Source organism: Cupressus sempervirens, chromosome 10 (genome assembly GCF_028749045.1).
Source record: "Cupressus sempervirens isolate cs-2001-9-10 chromosome 10, ASM2874904v1, whole genome shotgun sequence".
NCBI lineage: Eukaryota > Viridiplantae > Streptophyta > Pinopsida > Cupressales > Cupressaceae > Cupressus > Cupressus sempervirens.
The window spans coordinates 530,292,773-530,314,137 of NC_143127.1; positions in this window are offsets into that span (position 1 = coordinate 530,292,773).

Sequence of the window (21,365 nt, forward strand, 5' to 3'; positions counted from 1 at the left end):
CAAGCTAATCACAAATACTCTTAATTTTACTCTTCTTTTTACCTAGTCAACAAGATTAGACTTTTTAACTATGATTTTGGATCCAAAAATAGAAATGCAAAGAAGAGACCCCTACCAAAAACTAGAGAGCTTTCCAAAAATGCAAAAAATTGAGAAATATCTCTTCATTTGTTCCCTTGGATCCATTTTATCAAAATAGACTAGATTTATCAAATCAAGTTTTTGAGCCCTAATATGATGTCTAAATTGAAAACACAAACAACTAATACCCCATAGAATTTAAATACCTTTTTGAAAATGTAAGTATTTCCAAAAAAATTATTGATTTGTGATCAAAAATGATATTTTATGAAAAACAAAGAAAAATTTATAACAGATGCAAATTAACTCAAAATAATCTAAAAATTGGACTAAGAAATTTTGGATGTATCCTCAACCTAAAAAAAAAAATTAGATCTAAACTCACAGCGGTTAAGAAGATATGCTCAAATCTTTCAAAACTAGGGTTTTGACCTTCAAACAAATCTTTGCAAGGGTTAGCCTTAAAACCAAAGTAAAAAAACCTGCAAAACCACTTGATCAGATCCAAGAAGTTGCTGTAAAAAATCAAAAATAATAATGAAACCAAAATGGAAGCTAGAAATTTGGTTCTAGCCCCATGGTGGGCACCAAAAATGTGTGTACAAAAAGTGTCACACTTCTATAAACCATTGTTCTTAAGAATACCCATGAAAGAGGGCATCTCAAGAGGTAGCTTATAACTCTCTATCTATGGTGTGCAAAGGATATAAGATGGTGGCCCTCAAGTGAACCAAACTATGCAACCCTTGCAAGGTGCACCATAGAACGAGAGATTCAAAGATGAGAGCGAGAATGCTAGCATCCAAAAATCTAGAATGAAATATAATACAAATGCAAGCTATTCTAAATGAAATGCAAGCTAACAAAGATAAATAAGCTAAAGAAACTAAGCTAAAAAGTATGTCATAATGTAAGTAGAATGAGAACTAAGCTAAAATGCAAAAATGCAAGAATGCTCCAAACCTCCAAAATCTCCAAGAAAAACCTATAGCATAAAAATAGCATGAGAGACTAAGATTTTTGAATGAGGAGAGAGCCCTCCCTTTTAAATCAAAATGGATGGTAGAGATTAAGAGGTAAAAGAAGCATAATCAAGGGAGGAGAATGCATCTTGAGTGATCCATGTGCACAAGCATCTCAACCAATCACAAATAATGGTTGACTTTTGAGAGGGTTTGAAATGTGTGGAGGAGAATTAAAGTTATTTTTAAAATAGAAGATTCCTCCCACCTAGGAAATTGTGCATTAATTTGTAGATAAAAAAGTATTTTCTTATATTTTTAAAATAGGAATAATGCTTTATGTGTACACATTTAGGATAAGAGATGGGTGGGGAATTTTATTTAATTAAAAGGGGGACATGTTATTTTAATTAAATATGAACTTAGATAAAGTAGTCAAACTATAGGATAAAATCAAATAAATATATTTTTGTAGATCTGATCAAGGATAAGCATTAGATAAATTATGCAAAAATTTTAGAAAGGGGGTTCATAGTCTAAATGACCATTTTTGGGTGATTACATTTACAAATTACCAACTAAATAAACCCATATGTTAAATGCATATCTAAGCCACAAGTTAACTCACAACAAACATTAAATACATATCGCCAAATAAAATGCAAAGTTTGGCTCAAACTAGAAACTAATCATAAGTAACTCAGTCAATGAAGGAACCAAGACATGACTGACCATCAGAAGAATAACCAAACTACACAACACATGAAAGAGCACAATTATCAAAGAAACTTGGTGAGCAATACAACTTGACAAATAGGTTACCAACCAACTCCACATGTGAAGACACTCAGTCAATATTGGAACTTAGCTAGAGCTGCAACTTGGTCAATACATGAAATGTAGGGCCCATTTGTCGTTGCACCAAAAGCCATGACTATTAGTGAACATGGAACACCACATAATTAACCACCTGTGGGCAGGGGAACGCATCACATCACCCAACAATCTCCCCCTCGACGCGCATACCAGGTGCTTACGTGGGTCGAGAAGGCACCGGGGAGATTTGAACCCATGACCAGGCAAAAACTAGGCTCTGATACCAATTGTAGGGCCCATTTGTCATTGTACCAAAAGCCATGACTGTTAGTGAACATGGAACGCCACATAATTAACCACCTGTGGGCAGGGGAGCGCATCGCATCACCCAACATGTTATTATTTTGGAATTCGTGATGCGACGCGCTCCCTTGCCCATAGGTGGTTAATTATGTGGTGTTCCATGTTCACTAATAGTCATGGCTTTTGGTGCAATGGAAAATGGGCCCTACAATTGGTATCAAAGCCTGGTTTTGGCCTGGTCATGGGTTCAAATCTCCCCGGTGCCTTCCCGACCCGTGTAAGCACCTGGTATGCGCGTCGAGGGGGAGATTGTTGGGTGATGCGATGCACTCCCTTGCCCACAGGTGGTTAATTATGTGGTGTTCCATGTTCACTAACAGTCATGGCTTTTGGTGCAACGGCAAATGGGCCCTACATGAAATTGGTCAAAACTATCACTCGGCCAACATAGACACTTGGTAGCTACTATAATTCAATAAGCACTATTACTTGGTAACCATTGACTGAAAAGAGTAGGAAATATAAGAAACCAAGGATGCTCCTGCATCAAACTACCAAGGTAAATAGAAAAGACCTCAGATGCTCTTGCATCAAACCCAAAACAAAATTTTGCTCTTAACTTTATCTTTGCCAAAGGCTTCCACTTCATCAAAGAAAAGAGAACAAATATGAAAATAAACCATCTGTGCTTCATCCATTCAAAAGTAATACTCTCATCCAACCAATCAACATACTCACTCACATGAATGAATTGAAAATCATAATGCTCCATAAGTAATCTTCACAACTTATCATCCCAATCATCTATAACAACGTCATCATACATGAAAACCAAATCAACAACAATATCCAAATCAAAAACTTGATTAGAAACATCATATGAACTTAGATCCATAATAATAGCATCATATAAATCTAAAACATTTAGATCCTTCACCATATCAATAGTAAGTAAATCCATATTAGGAACATATAAATCCAACTCTATATCTACAGCAACATCCATGCCCATAACAACAACAATATGTATATTCATTTCTTTAGCAACATATAGACCAGTCACATCATTACAACCCTCAACCACATCACTAACAAGTAATTTCATCTTCTTACCACAAGCAACATCTAGATTGATATCATCCATCTCATAAGGAACATGTAACTCTAGATCAAAAATGATAACAACATATAAATCATCAATCACATTAACATCATCCACATCAACTTTAGCAAAATCATCATGCATTAACATGATCTTTCTTCTTCTTCTCTGAACTGTCCTTTTAATCAACCAAACAACCTTCTGTTGAATTCTCAGAACGTCACCTCAAATTGAATTGTTCCAAATTATCAATTATTTCATGAAATTAATCCCAAAAGGAATCACACTCATCCTTCATATTATTCTCAATATCATCAAGATGTCTTCCTTCATTTTGTGCTAACTCAATAGCTTCAACTTTAGATGCAATTTGTCTCAACAAGTCAAATAATTATGGATCTGCATCTCTCCTTCCATGAACCATTTTTTTCACATACAAATAAAGATTGAATGACACATCCTCTACAAGTGTAGGCCAAATTTGTAGATCTACCACCCTACATGTACCAAAAATCACCAACTAGAACTCCCAAAGAAAATGATCCTCAACACAATCACCACCAGATCTAGACCTTCACATATCAACTTCTTCCAATCAAAGGTCTTGGTACAAACTACGTCAACTTTGGTGATCAATCCACACACCCAGGAATAACTATGCTCTGATACCATATAATGAAAGATAGATCAGGAAATACCCATAAACGAGATGATCCAGCTCCCAAAAAACAAACACAAAGTAGAAAATGAGTAAGAGAAGCAAAATTCAAATCCAAAGAGACAATATTCCTTATATTCATATCAAGAAGTTTACATCCAACATGCCTGGCTATATGTCATTTTGGGTTATGACCATTATAAAGAAGAAAACATCTTCCCAAAGAAGAACAAATCTCTAGACTCAAATGTGAACTCCAATTCAAAGCTACTCCTCAACTGAATGAATTATTTGTGACTCTACTACATCTACATCATTGAACAATAATACTCTTCACTACCTTCATGAATAATAATGCTTAAGACTCTATCCAAGACCCCCTTACATAGTTGCACCACCACAAGTCAACCTGTTACGAATTACCAACTAAATAAACCCTTACATTGAATGCATATCAAAGTCACAAGTTGGATCACAACAAACATTAAATATATATCACCAAATTAAATGTAAAATTTGGCTCAAACTAGAAACTAATCACAAATAACTCAGGTAATGAAGGAACCAAGACATGACCGAACATCAGAAGAATCACTAGACTACTCAACAAATGAAAGAGATTGGTCATCAAAGAAACTCAAAAACTAGGCTACTGACCAACTCAATATGTGAAGAAACTCAATCAATACTGGTACTTAGGTAGAATTGCAACTCAATCAATACATGAACTTAATCAAAAATATCACTCAATCAACATAGCCACTCGGTAGCTATTGTAAATTGGTAAGCACTATTACTCAACAACCATTAGCTAAAAGAGTACAAAAGCTAAGAAACTAAAGATGACCCTACATCAACTATCTCTACAATCCATAAATATCACATAGAAGTTGGCTAAAATTATTTACATAAGTTTTTGTTCCATTACAAAAACATATGCCAAAGTTGGTTTACTCAGCAATTGAATAACCTAATGCTCCATTATTCATGTTGTCCCTTAGCTTCTATATACTCAGCATGTACTGATTCATGCATCATAAGCTAACTTTACATTGCTCAGTCTTCATATGTTACAATTGGCATATATTGTGACTTGGTCTATACTAGGGTGCTCAACAACCTTTGACTTTCTTGGCATGTAATAAAAATATAAACAAGTGTATGCAATTTGGCCTTCATTAGATGGCTTGATCACAATGATGACCAACCAACATTGCCTAGAAAATGACTAAGTGTTGGACATTAATAGGAAAAAAGGCTTAGAGATCAACAAAATAGGACAAGTAGGAGGAAGATTAAGGGCATGAGCATGAATCAACAAAGGCTTAGATAACTAAGTATACTAATGATTAGGATGAAATATAGAGGAAAAATTAGTCATACCTCAAGATGTAGTAGCCACTTGATCATCAACTATATTCATAGACTTAACTTTGATGAAATTTTTAGGTTTAGAAAACTTGTTATAATTTCTAGTAGCATCACTAAACATGAGCCATCATAGTAGAGCTCTCAAGTTAACTCACTTGTAACTAGTAACACTGAAGCATTGTACATAGATGTGAAAAGGAGGTATACTCAGTAAGGAAGATCTTGTCCCTAATGTCTTTTTGTAAATTAGAAATAAAGATGCATTGAATATGATGATTATACATAGGGTAATAAATATGAGTATATGCATGTTTAAATCTACCAATGAAATTAGTAACTTTCTCTTTAACATTGTGCTTACAATGCGTTAAATTAGTTAAATAAATTTGTGGACCAATATTATTCTAAAATTGTTGAATGAAAACATTATCAAGAGTTTTAAAATAATCAATAGAATAAGGAGGTAGAGAGAAATACCATTGCAAGGCTCTATCCCTAAAAGTACATGGAAATAACCTAGTCATAAGCCTATAGTCATGAGAAAAGTCACTACATTAAGTTTGGAAATTTGTAACATGAATCACAGGATCTCCCTTACCATCATAAGTCTCAAGATGAGGTACCTCAATAGTTTTAGAATAACAACATGAAGGATATGTAAGGAAGGAGGATTAACAACATCACAAGTAAGAAGAATATTGTACTTATATTGAGTTAAATGTGCGAGTTGTTGTGTAACGAAGAAACAATTTGAACCAAGTACTAACAGTAGGACCAAAAGCAACACTAGTAACCATAGGTATGCTATATGGATTAGGAAAGTTATAAGAAGCAGAAGGAATATGTAAAGATATTAGCAAAGGATGAGAAGGAACATGTAAAGGGTTAAAATAGGTAAAAGAAACCACATTGTATGAAGGTAATGAAGATGAAATGGAACTAGGAGGAACACTCATGTGAAGTGAAAGACTATGAAGACCAACACTTAAAAGAGTGGAGACTTGTGTAGAAGTACTCATAAGAGGCAAAGCATAGATATGTATGCTCAAAAGAGTGGTAAAAATTGGGATAGTAGGTTCAATAATTGTGGTAGAATGGGGATATCCTATCTCTTGAGTACATTCTATCAAAGGCTTAGCATGAGTATTAATAAGGTGAGATATACCACACAAGATAGAAATATTATTGTCATCATTATTTAAAATCTTCTTAAGAGCTTCAACAACAACAAAACTATTAAGATTCTAATTTTCTTGAGCAAACCAAGTTTTTGATTTAGCAAATTCATTAGAAATATTATAAACTTGTCGAGGAGGAAAGATTAAAGCATCATCATGATCATGGGATGAGTGATAAGACTTATGATCCATGATAGGATTAATATAATGGGAAAAGATGTGGCTTTCATCAAGTGTCCTTGGAAGAAAAGAGGAATCATGATCAAATGAGACCATGAGTCTACATCTTTTCCTAACAAGAATTCTATAGGTTGGATTTCGTGTAATTAAGCTCATAAAAAGGGAGATCACAAAAGGAAATCCTAATGAGATCTAACTATACAAATGTAATAAAGAGCATAAAAGATATATCTAACTACACACAAAATGGCTAAATCTAACTCTAAGGAGAAAGAGGAGGAAGGGGCATAAGTTAGGTTCACCAAAAGAAGGTAAGAACCTGAAATAAGGGGGATCTAACTAGAAAGAAGAGAGATTAAGGGATCTAACTCCAAAATAAAAAAAGAGGGAACTCATCGAGTTCACCAAAATGTTTAGTGGTAAAATGGAAACAATTTAAATAAGATGTAGACTTCCACTTTATGGGGGGTCACTAAGACATTCAATTGAAATGTAAAAGGGAAATAATATGATTTGACTTCTAACCCAAATTAGATATCTAGAACCCAAAAGAGGAAGGGTGCTAATACTAAATCAGATTATAGGAGGAATACAATGCAAGGAAATGAGCTCTTTGACACTTTGATAAGATATTGTTAATATGAAATTAAACTAATTTCTTAGGAAATGTAATTCTAGATGATATATGAATACAATTAGCCTAATTAAGATGTGAACCTAGGGTAAAGATATGAAAGGATAGAAATGTAAAAGACTCACCTTAAAATGCATAGAGGAAGATGTATTTTTTCTCAAGAACTCTTGGATTTGAATCTTTTCTAAACTTTCAATCATGGATATTAGAATAAAATGATGAAAGGAAAAAAAAACTCATAAATCTCCTAGGAATCTAAGAGTAAAGGACTAGGTTGACTTTGAAAGAGCTCTTACAACTAGGTTGACATAGACCATAACTCTAAGACTAATGAATCTAGAAAGCTTGCAAACTATAGGTTCCTAAAATGTAATCCTCTTCTCTCCCAACCTGCAAATCAACATAGCAAAGAAAGGTTTGGGGGTTGGGTTTGATGAGGGATTTCCTTAGTCAAGCCCTAGGTTAAGGAGAAGATAAATTTAAATTTAAATTTAAATGACTATATAGAACAAGATAAATTTTAGGATTCACTTTTCCCACATGTTTGTAATGTAGTTGTATTGTAGATTTTGAATTAGGAATATAGGGTATCTCCACTCTTTGCAACAGATCTACCATAATTCTATCATGGTGTCATGGATATGAATATGCATCAATGAAGAAGAAGATGAATGATTCAATGTAGATCTCCTCCTTTAATGGCCAAAAATATGCTAGATCTTGAAGAGGAAATGCTCACAAAGGATTCTTCAATGCTAGATAGAAATCTCCTTTCTTGAATTATTTTAAAAGGATTGAATGCTTGAACTCCTTGAATGTAAAAGGAATAAATCTTTACTCGAGAGAAAGAGATTGAGTACATGAATGATCTTGAGATATGAATTATCAATATGAAGCTTCCAAGTCACCTTATATTTGAGTTTTTAGGTAGGAAAATAATACAGGTTGATTGGGTAATGATCATAAACTAATTAAACCCCTAAGGAAATATGTCGACCTGGGAGGATCAGGTCAACCTGGATTAACCTAGTCTAGGAGGCTAGGTCCTTTGTGCCATAGAAAGTTAGGAAAAATGCTAGAAGGATGGGGTGGAAAGATGGTAGAGAGAAGAGGAAAAGAGGAACAAGCACAAACATATCCATGGTCCAAAGAAGGAATCATGAAGAGGAGGGAGCTAAAAGATCTTAAAATGAAAGTGCATCCATTTTAAGATTGTACACCTTGTAGTTGCACTTGGAGGATTCTTATGCTGTTATTTGATGTTTTACAATGAACAACATGGTCTCACTAGTAGATGGGAGAGGATGTTGTGGTTGATGATAAAGCATTTAATTTATTTTGAATAGGATCAGTGCATGCTAATGCACATGTATCATGAGATACATGAGGTTTTATATTATCATGCTAAGAGCATGGTAGCTGGTGTATTTGTTCTTTAGGTGTGGACATGGGAGAAAATTCCCTTTGTGACTCCTATCTTTGAGGATCAATGACAACCACAAGAGAGCTATATCTATTAGTACTATGGAGAGATTACCTAGCCTACATTGGGTAATACTGATTATTGGTGGTGTTATCTTGAGGATATGATGTCTATTTCTAGGAGACCATGATGAGGTATAGAGCCACGAGATGACACCCACTATTCACAAGCCTCAAAGGGTACTATTCCCATGGCTTATGATGATGCTCCATCTCCTCCTCCCCATGGTCCAAGTGATGAGGGAGAGGGCTATAGTTAGATTATTTCCCTTTGTTCCTTTTATCTTCTTTGTACTAATGTTGAGCTTGATGTTATATCTTCTATATCATTTTTAGACTTATTATATCAATTGTGCTTTGATTATTACTCATTTTTGACCTTTTAATTATATCACCCCTCAACATTTGATGATATATGAGTAGTACAACTTTTGATTTAATTTGATTGCATGTTTTATGTTTAAGTAAGATGTTCCTATATGATGTCTTGATTTTGATATCATGTTATGTATGTATGCACTTTATATTTCTATGTGATCAATGATGGTTATATCATGTGATGCCTATTTGATTCGTGTTGATATATGTATGAAATTTATGTAATGATATTTAGATCTTTCATATGAAATGAATGATGTAATGCATATGTTTATGATGTTCAATGATATGTATATCATGTACGTAGAGATGATTTCACATGAAAATATGAAGATGAATAATGATGATACTAGATGTTTCTATGCAACTAACCATTTCATGCAGCTGATTTTTTTTATTACCTACATCTCCCATATGAAATTAAAGAGTAAATTTAATATACTAGATGTATAAATTACAAATATAAAATGAATGTAAATCTAAGACTTAAGTTAGTGAACATTAGCCTATTTTTTATCACTAAGCTTTTGTTATGTATATCAATTGTTGACACAACCCTCACTGGCTAGAACACCATAAGGATATGAATATCACACTCCTCTCTCTCTCTCTCTATTTAAATTTTTTCTTTATTATTTTTTATTTTATTTTAGTTTTTATTTTAATTTTTAATTTTCAAAAAAAACCAGGACTTTTTGAAGTATGTACAATTTTTTTACAACTTTTTAAAATGAAAGTGTTGATGGGTTCCTTGAGAAATTATCCTTCTATTATCAATAATTGATGTGCTTCAAACCCAAAGACATTAGTAATAATGTAAGGACCTAGCTAGTTTGGCTCAAGCTTACCTTTTGAATTCTATTATCTTAATTATGTGGATTTTCTCTTAGAATGCGATCACCTAGCTAAAATTATCTTGTTTGTACTTTCTTATTGTAGCTCTTTGACATTCTCTTTTGATAAGCTCTTAGGTGATCAAACATCACTTGGTGATGTTCATCCAATAGTTCCAACTCTTGTAGTCTAGATATTCTATGATCATTATTTGTGATAAGATATTTCAAAGAAACCTGTAGAGTAGGTTTCTCAACCTCAATAGGAAATATTGCTTATGCTCCATACACCAACGAAAGGGTGTTTCCGTAGCTAGAAGGTGTTCTAATACTCATTCTATATGCCCAAAGAGCTAGATCAAGTTGAAGGTGCTTATCCCTTCTACTTTTGTTGACCATTCTGTGTAGGATTTTTAACAAGGTCTTGTTTGATGCCTTTGTCTATCCATTTCATTGAGAATAGTAAATAGATGACCAATACTGTTTGATCTTGAATTTTGTACAAATTCATTTAAGACATTTATTCTTGAACTATCCCCCATTATCTATAATTATGGAAGATGGGGAACCATACCTACAAATGATGCAGTTCAAGATAAACATAGCTACTTGTTTACCTATGGCTTTTGTGAGAAATATTGCCTCTGCCCACTTTGCAATGTATTCTTTTGTAGTTATGATAAACTTATGTCCATTTGAGGAAGATGGGTAGATCTATTCTATTAGATCAAAGGCCCATTGTTGAAATGGATAGAGTATGGTAAAAGGTATAAGAATTTTAGCAAGAGCATGGATCAAATTATTGTGTAGCTAGTATTGTTTGCAAGGTTTGCAAAATTTAATAGCTTATTTCTCCATTTTTGGCTAGTAGTAACCTACTCTTAGTAGTTTTTGAGATAATACCAATCCAATAGAGCATGATCCATAAATAACTTTATGTACATCTATTAATGTATGCTTAGACTCATCATGTTCTAAACACCTAAGTAAGGTATCATCTAGTCCTCATTTGTATAAGTCATCAGCTATAATTGTATACCATGAAATAATGCAGATAAGGTTACATTTCCCATTTTGAGTTAGGTTTTTAGGAATAATTTGGTATCAAAGATAAGAATAGATGTGGTGGTAGTGGAATGAGTCATGTCCTAAAAAAGCATAGACCATATGGGAGTCAAGAGAATCATAGGTAGGGTAGTGTCACCAGAGATTCATAACATAAATCATTCTCCAACATTTGTAGTATCAAGGCCAGAGTTTCCACAAAATCAACTACTATGTTTTCTACCCTCAGAAAATGTTGAAAGGTCAACATAGGGGAAGTCCTTAATCATATCATCTACCATCCTCTTGGAAGGTAACAATTTCTCATATTTACTTTGATGGACATTATTTACCTAGTTTATGACCAACTATGAATCTCCATGGAGATGCAATTCATCCAACTTCCATTCAATGGCCATTGTCATGTCATTGATCAAGGATTCATATTATGTGATGTTGGTGGTACAAGGAAGTTGTATCTTGTATGTCTTGGATAGAGAATACAATTGTAGTGGGATGAACAATGTTCTAACACTATATTTTTTGAGTGTATGATCCATCAAAGAATATCTCCCATATTTTTTGCATTATAAGCATGATGGACTCATCTAGAAACTCTATTGTTAGTGGTTGGTCATCTTGTAATGGTGCTTCAACCAAATAATCAATAATTATCTATCCTTTTATAGCCTTTCAATCAACATATTTAATGCCAAAATCCCTAAGTATCATGACCCATTTAGCCAACCTTCTCATCAATATTGCCTTATTCAATAGATATTTCAATGTATTAATCTTAATAATTAGTCTGATAGAATGAGCTAACATATAGTACCTAAATTTTTAAAAATTAAAGACCACTACCAAAAAATATTTCTTGATGATATTATATTTCATCTCATATGAAACCAAAGTCTTATTGATATAGTAGATTTCTCTTTCTTTCATGTTTGCATCTTCTTGTGATAGGAGTGCCCCCAATGACATGGTTATTCTTGATATGTACAGGATCAATGACTTCCCTTGATTAGTCAGCATTATAATAGGTGGATTTGCAAGATATTTCTTTAGCTAATTTACAATCTTATTACAGTCTTCATTCTACATATAGGTGACTCCTTTGTGTAGAGTTTTAGTAAATGGTTGTGCTTTATCTGCCAATCGTGATATGAGCCTTCTAATTGATTGTAGCTTTCCTTGTAATCCTATCATTTAACTAATATTTTGAGGAGGTTTCATGTCCATTATATCTTTGACCTTTGTAGGATCTACCTCTATTCCTTTTTCCAATACAACGTAGACCAATATCTTTCCAGATGTAACCTCAAATACACGCTACTTTTTGTTCAACCTTAGTTTGAATTTTTTTGTTCGATCTAATATTAGACTCAAATCTATAAGATGTTTTTTTATTTACATATATTTATCTATGGTATCATCCACATATTCCTCCATGGTCTTGTGCATCATATCGTGAAATATAGTCATCATTACACATTGATATGTAGTTATTGTGTTTGTTACACCAAAGGGCATAACATTCCATCAAAATATTTCCATTCACAATTAAAAACCATCTTCTCCTAATCTTGAGGTTCTATCTTGATTTAATTGTATCCAAAGAATCCATCCTTTAGTGAGTACATCTCATATCCAACAGTCATATCCATTATCATGTCTATATTGGGTAGTGAAAAGTCATCCTTCAAACAAGCCTTGTTTACATCTCTAAAGTCTATGCACACCCTTATTGCTTAGTTGGGTTTAGAAATAGGCACAATGTTGGAGATATGATTGGCATACTCAAATTATCTAATAAATCTCACTTTTAGTAATTTCTCTAATATAGCTTTGATCATTGGTGCTAGATGAGGATGCATCTTTCTCAACTTTTTTTTATAAGTTTCATTGCAAGTGCAATAAGTAGATGATGAATGATTAGATCAGGGTCAAGATGTGGCATCAAAATATGTCCATATAAAGTTGATTTTATTTTCCTAAAAGAACATTATGAAATCTCTCTTTTCTTCCTCTGATAGGGATTGAGCTAAATTTATAATTTATGGATTCTCTCTTTTCCCAAATTCATTAGTTGAGTTGGTTCTATCAATGCCAAAGATATCTCTTGAAAGTGACTCATGAGACTATAAAATATCTCATCTTTAGGCACCCCAATGAGGTTTTCACCTTCATATAAATATCTTTTATTTACTATTTTTGGTTCTAGCACTGCTACAATGTGGTTTTTTCCATCACAATGCTTATTATTTTTCTTTTTAATTTTTAGACTAAGATACTTGATAGTTTCCTTTGTCATGTTTATGCTAGATTTTCTAGTAGAAGATGTTATAGGTTTAATGGTGTTGAGTTGATAGGATAGAGTATATTAATTTTCGAACATAGGAACTTCAATGGATGTTGTATTGAGGTTCCATTTAATAAGCTTGGGATGTTAGAAGGGAAAAGAGTTGACTTGTTCAAGTGTGTTCATGGTAAGCTCATAAAAAAATGTGGATTAACAGGTCAAGTCCTAAAATGATCTCATCCAAAAGTCCATTCAAATCGCTATAAGTCCTAAAACTATTAGTATTTGACATGTTAGAAATGGAATCAAAATTGTTGGACCTTACATAAGAACCTTGTCCTATGTCAGTTGTTTTTCATAGGTGTGGTGAACCTTCTCTACATTCTTGTCAGTAGTAGTAGCCTCAAAGAAGGAATCAAACTCATATTCATGAGAATTAGTTCTACTGAGATGTAAATTAAATTATTCTCCCATAGTCATAGGTACCCATTCCCCACTTTCATTATCCTCTTTTTCTTGTTCAACTCCTTCCATTGGTTGACTTTGACTAGATTCTCTTGTCTAAAATTGGATAGGCATGTAGAGTTCTCCTTGATGAGAAGGGTTAGCTATCTAAACCATATGATGGATTGAGGTTGTCTATTCTAAATCACCATTCATTTAATCATTTTTCACTTATGGAACCTTCTCAACATGATCATGGAATATATTAGATATGTTCTATTAAATAGGATAATGGAATGTATCCTCACTATCTGAGTTCTCAATCATTTTCTCAGGGACATGTATGAACTTTTTCTTTCCTAGGTGGAATGTTGTCTTTTTAAAGCCTATACCAATGGTATCATTAGACCTAAACTAAATTTTACTTCAACCAGATCTATCAAGCATTTTCTATTTTTGGAAATATGACCTTCTCCTTTGTATCCCATTTCTTGTTAGGTAACATGTCATAGTATCACATTTCTTTTCCTTCATCATCTCCTTTGTACAAAACAACTCTTTCTTCATCCTCATTCTCTAGAGGTACCATCACTTGTATGAAGGTACCATCATGAAAAGTGTTTTCCTTTTCTTTTAATGGTTTGGTATTTTCAAAAGGTCTACCATAATACTGAGGAGATGGTAAGAGCGATGCTAGAGACAACATTGATAGCTTGAACTCCCTCATTCTGGTATACTTCATCTTTAGAGAGTTTTCTAGGTCTTTTAGTTTACCCCCATGATTTTCAATAGATGCCCTATTATGTAGCACAAAGGTGTCAATAGATTGGTTCAATGCATTAAAAATATAGCTTGATTTAGTTGGTATGAACACTTTATGGGAACTTTATGCATTGATGGTATGTTGTGTAATTCCCCACCCGAAGATCCATGAAACAAGGATTTAAAAAGGATAATAATTTTTTTAATGGTAAGATGCAACAACAATAATTTACACTAGAAAATAATGCAAGAGTAACATAAACTAAACACCAAAGATCCTGAAGAGTCACTACTTACCAACTTAGAATCAAGATCACATGACTCATGATAATACCCAAAGGAGATCCGGATAAAATTCATAGGTCCCAAGAGGGGAATACTAAACTATCAATCCCAAACAATATGTTCATTTTAAGCCCAAAGTAAAATTTGTGAGCATGGTTAAACATACATGTCTATTTCTAAATAACCATAATGTAATCAATAATAGTAAGAGGAGACCCTCAAATAGTCATTTACAAGATGAGGACTCAAGGTTACAACCACTCATCTACTAGACACTATGCTAAAAGACAAATGTTGAATCCTAAAATTGGCTAAGTCTAAATTCTTGAAAACCTAAAATTAGGCTAAGTCTAAAATCCTATCAACTTCAGAAAGCCAAAATCTTGATCCTGATTCCTAGAGGGCTAGAGCCTATCTCAAATGAATCACCATAAATATAAAATATATCTTAATTTTAAGATATTGAAATGATATATTTTTATACATCTCAAATTGATCTATTTTTATCTAGGAAGATAAAAGATCCAAAAGGGTATTCAAAACCAAAATTCAAACTCTTGGAAGGCAAGCATAAATGCCCTTTTTTTGTCATGTGACAAAAATATAGACAAGATTATGTCAGTCAAAAAGTTCCTCATGCAAGCTTTCCCCATGAACCAAGAAAATTTCCCTTCCACACTTGTGTGATACTTTTATCTTCCATGTGAGTAGATATATACTCATGTGAGACTTCTTTTTTGCATGAGAGAATGTCCTTCCTAGGCAACAAAAATCCAATAGCACATAAAGAATGTAAGAAGGACTGCATAAAAACATGAAACCTCCACACTGGGAAATACCAATTCTACATAAATTGAGGAGTGGTAAATTAAGAGAATAAGATAAGATCAAATAACCCTATCATACTAGAATTCCAAAATAATAACATTTATCCATCTCAATCGTGGTATCATCAACAAAGCATGGGCATATGCAATATAGAAATGAAAATGAATTTATCAACAAGAGATACAACCAAATAAAATCAACCTTTCTTGTTTCCTCCCAACCTTAACGGCATCATGAGACCTTAAGTTTCCTAACCATACCCCCAAGCATGAACTCTCATTTAGCCAACAAGATTGTTTGAGTTGTTTTATGAGATCTTTCTTACCAATTAACCATCCAATAACATCACATAAGACAAGAAATATCTAACATGCTAGTCTACCAATAGCACTACTAATCCAAATAGTGGTAAGAAAAATCAACTAAGAAATAAGATACAACATCATGATAAAGAAATACATAAAGGAAGATACTAAACATCATCTAAGCATGATATCAAATGCATCCAAAGTAAAACATAAATCAAAAGGAAATAAACTCTAGATACAACAAAATACCAACTGAACATCCAACACCTTCCTCAAATTGGAAGTAGACAATCTCTATACACTAGTCCCCAATAGTGGTATTGGTAGCTATGCCTCCTAACCATGTAGTACCCTTAGGTGCACACTCGCCTTGCTCATTGGAGATAGTGACCCAACCACAATCACATAAGACAATCACCCATGGCTAACACACATGCCAAACAAGAATATGGTATCAATATCTAAATGCTCAAGATGATAATGCAATACAATAGGTCACTAGTTAGACCCACTAAGGATAACTGTATAGGGAATCTAGTGGAACATCATTACTTTCCATTGGTAGCTCAAGTACTTCAACCCTTTGATAAACTCCCTCAAGATGTAAGACTCAAAATGTATATTTGATCAACTTTCATAGGAGGCTAGATATCGTGCCTTCAATCAACTTCCTCAAGAGGCCAAAAACCTTGTCTTTGATTGACTCCCTTAGGAGGCTAGACACACATGTCTAATTAACTCCCTCAAGAGGCTAGGTGTTCCATAATCTTAACTTGCATTAATTTTATTTACCCATTAGTTATATTGGTTTTCACTCATTGAAATCTCTTCATGTTACCTTGTTGATCATTTCTAGGTTGTACACGAGAGAAACCACTCCACATATCTACCCTATATACCCATTCTTACCATACAATCAGTTCCCATAGGCAATGTAAGTTCCCAACCCAACCCCCAAATAAATAATCCCTCAACTAACCTATGTTTGGGAGTTTGAGTCTCATAAGATCTTGTCAAATCATGTGCATGTGCTCGTGTGTTGGCACAACCAACTTCACAAATATAAGGGTTGGATATGAGAAATGAAACAAATTATATAAGTATAACAAGCTCACTCAACAAGTACAAATTTGACACGAATCCCAATAAGGCAACAAATCACCAAGCATCATGAACTTGCTCAACCGGCCTAAATCTGGGAGTATAAATTCTACATGAATCTCAATGATGGTAAAGTAGAATAATTATTGTCAGTTTAGAAACCTAATATACATTCCAAATCCATGACCAAAACAAGTGACAAGAAATACCCAGGAAAATTGGACAACACATGAAACAAGATGATGTAAAAAATGATTAAAAAAAATGAATGTCATTAAAAATCAACAAAATTAAAACTATTATCCAAATGGTTACCAAAAAATATAATAAAAATCAAGTTCCAAGCTTGTATGCAAAAACAACAAGCACAATGGCATGAAACTTCAAATTAAAATCTTTGAAAAATACTCAAATGTTCATACCCATGCAACCAGACAAAATTAGCATACCAAAATGGAGGAGAACACTAGTTATCAACCTCTAACCAATTTAATTTCTAAAATGGGAACTAAAATGGAGCCAAACTAATAAAATGAGAGAGCCCTACCTCGTAGCCAAGTGGGAAAAATGGAAAAAAGTCATAGTAAAATAAATAGGCCACCAAATCTGACAAAATGTTTGCAAAATGAATATCTTCCTACTATATATCCAATGAGACTAATCTTGTGTTGATCTATTAAGCCAATCTCCTGCAATGAACAAAACAAGAAAAACAAACAAGGGGGTTTTAAAGGACATGTTACAAAAATCCTAAATTAAAATGTGAGAAGTGAGAATAATATCACTTTTTGGGTCATGTATGTACTTTTAAACAAAGTGACATATACAAGGAAAAAATATATATATAATTAAAATAAATTACTTTTAACCTAGATAAATCAAGTAATTCTAATTAAATAGAATTTAACTATGACAAAGTTGTCAGTACTATAAAATAAATTTAAATCAAATATAAATTTCTCGTTAAATAATTAAATCGTAATATTTTAATAACTTCCATGACCACTTCGGATCCCTAAATACATAGACATGCTCACAGGTCTAATCAAAAATGCAGAATGAATCCAAATTTAGCAATTAACTAAAGGATTTATTATTTTAAATAAACATGATACATCAACCATACAAGGATGACATTGGCTAGGTATGATCGACCTGTTAGCCCCAACTAGTAATGTAATTAATAGTGGGAGATTGTTAGCATATGATGCTATGAATGTGTGTAAGAGGGTCATATTAGTTGTTATATTGTCATTGATATCAAAGTCTTAATTGGATGCACATTATGATAACTCAGTAGAGTACGATATCATTAGATTGATGAAGAGGATTTGAAGAAAGTGTGCTGAAGATAGAAGTGTTATATAAATTATTCAATGGGTACTTGAATGATTTTTACAATGATAATAGAATATTGGTTTGATTATTTTATAATCATATATTGTTGTAATGTATTAAAGAACAAAAGGTTAACTGAGGGATAAGGTTAATGAAGGGAGATTATATTCACTGAGTGACTATAGTATTACCTAAGTGATTGGAAAAGGAAGAAAGTAAATACAACAATGCCTGAGAAATTCAATAACATATAAGTTCTACATTACCCAAGTAAATGTTATGTTTACTGAGTCTAAGGTTGACCCTTGGTGAAGATGTAGAAAGTTTGAGATGGTCTAAGGAATGAGTCAAAGTTTGTTACAAGAACTATGACTAGGAAAATTCTAGAAGGATCTAATAATAGGAATCAAAGAAGGATAAGTATGGACACAAAGTTCTATGTAAGTGATATTTTTTGAGTGTCTAAATTTAATATATGAAAGGATTGTTTTATGAACCTAAGATCAATGATGTTGATTAAGAAGAAAAATATGGAAGGATCTAGAAGCTTGAAAATAATTATTTAAGGAAGAGATTAAGGTAGTTTAAGTTGTCAATTCAAGAGATGAGTTGATTATGTTGAATTTTTTGATCAAATGTAAGAGATAAGATCAAAGTGAAGTTAAGGAAGGAGAGAGAAGATAGTTGAGAAAAGTGAAACAAGCAGAGGAAGGAAAAAGAGAAAGAGTGAAAAAAGATCCAAGAAAGAGATCTGACTAAGACAAGAGAAAGGAACAGAGATCTAAACAAGAAAAGATAGTTGCTATCCTTAATAGATCATTTATGCTTTTACTATTTAACTATTTTAGTAGAAAATCTTAGAAGAATTGAGTGGACCTAACAAGTTTTTGAAATCCTATATGGTAACATCAATTAATGGTTTCTATAAGTCCTTTAAATTAGTCCACTCTTTAGTCTAGAACAAGAAGTGATAAGGTCTATATGATCTTTTGGTGAAATCCTCTAACAAGGTCACATTAACAATATGTATGTAACCTTTAACAAGGTTGCCTCCTAGTATATCTAGCTCTCATTAGAAGATTGAAATTTTTTGGGCTGTTAATCCTAGGTGGTTTTTCCCTTCACAAGATTTCCACGTTAAAATCATGGTGTCAAATGTGTGAATGTTATTTTTATTGTAAGTTATTTTACATATTTTTATACTTTACTACAACTCAATAATAACTAAGTAATCATTAGGTAAATACTATTCTTTTACCTACAAATAGTATTGCAAAGAACATAAGTTAACAAATTGGGATAAAAGTGATTGAAAGAGTTAAGTGTTAAGTTGAATGACTACACCAAGTGATTGATGATAATGATTATGATGTTTTGTTGGTACTAATTTTTTTGAATGGATTGTATGATAACTAGACATAATTGATTCACCCCCTCTTAATTATATAACATGACCAAACCACTAACTCCGTGTGTGTTACTTGTGCAAAAGCCCCACATATTCTTGCTCTTTTTTTTTCAATAGCTCCCTACCTTAGTCTAGGTTTTGAACCTTGAACCTTGAATTCATTCGAGTTCACTGTTCAATTTCACTAGTTCTTAGTTCCGTTGGGCCTATAATGTGAACCTTTTTCTTAATCTTGAACTTGAACTCTAAACTAATTAAGTTCAAAGTTTAAAGTTCAACTAGCTGTTCCAAGTGGTAGTTGGGCTCAACATTAACTTAAAGTTCATTGAATTTCAAGTGCATTTTGGAACCTAACTTCAAATTACCTTTTCAAACTTTAATTTTTGCCACTCTTTTCCCCTTTGACAAGGTTTATGATGGTTTCATATGCTCAATTTTTATATACTCATTGCTTTGAACTTGAACCAAAACTTCTAAATAGTTCAATGTTTAGTTCATGAGCCCAAAACATTCAAGAAGACTGGCATGTGGTAGTACAAAGATGTGTCAAGATCCTTTCAAAAAGGCTAAAGTGACACCTTGCAATAAATGATTGGTATGAAGCATGGCAAAAATATTTGTTACGTGTGAAGGAAAATACTCTCATTAATGAATTTAATGTCCCTATCAAATCAATACTTTCCATGTTAAGTCATGATGTGAGTATCCATTTAAAGGCTTTTCTAGGTTTCTTCCTTTTCATTATGATATTAGCAAAAAGGTAAAAACTCACCCTTGTATGGAGTCGTGGGTAGTTTGCAACCAGATTGATCGTGGAAGTACATTGTTGTTTCTCCTATATGGTGATTTTATTTTATCTTCCTTAATGGTTATAGTTACTTCTTGCACCTAAGTGAGTAACTCTATTAAACACCTATGTTTGTATTTTCTCTTAACTATTTTTGAAAAGGATTGTTGAGTTTTGTTCTCATGACTAGCTCTCACCCCAAGTTACCAAAATAAAAGCGTGTTACTTCCCTTGCATGTTTCTTGCTCATGCTAAAGGATACCTTCCTTACCAATGAAGATATAAATAAGTTGTGGCTAGGTTCGCTAAACCCAATCTTGGTTGTATAGATTGCTATAAGCTTTGGTTTCCTAGAGTCATTTCTTTGCCCAATTTTAGTATTAGAATGCAGGAATAGATATGATGTCAACCAGAGATGCATAAGAACATATCTAGAAGAAGGTATGGTCTATATAGATAGGGTTAGAATCATGGGTACTTTAAGGATTCTACCACACAAGGTATATAAAGCTTGGAAGATTGGCCTCTCAAATATCAAATTTTCATCCAACCCAAACACATTCAATAATGTCATTGCCAAGAACTAATTACTCAAGCTAGAGAAATGGGGTTCCTTCCTTCCTCACCCATTGATAAGAGATCACATGATCCCTGAGATTAAAGATGTGATTACCCTCTTGAACAAGATTAAAGGAAATCAACATGCCTTCTACTAGGAAAACTAGATGTATTTATTCATTCAAACCATTCTGAGTGATAAGAACAAGCACATTGACT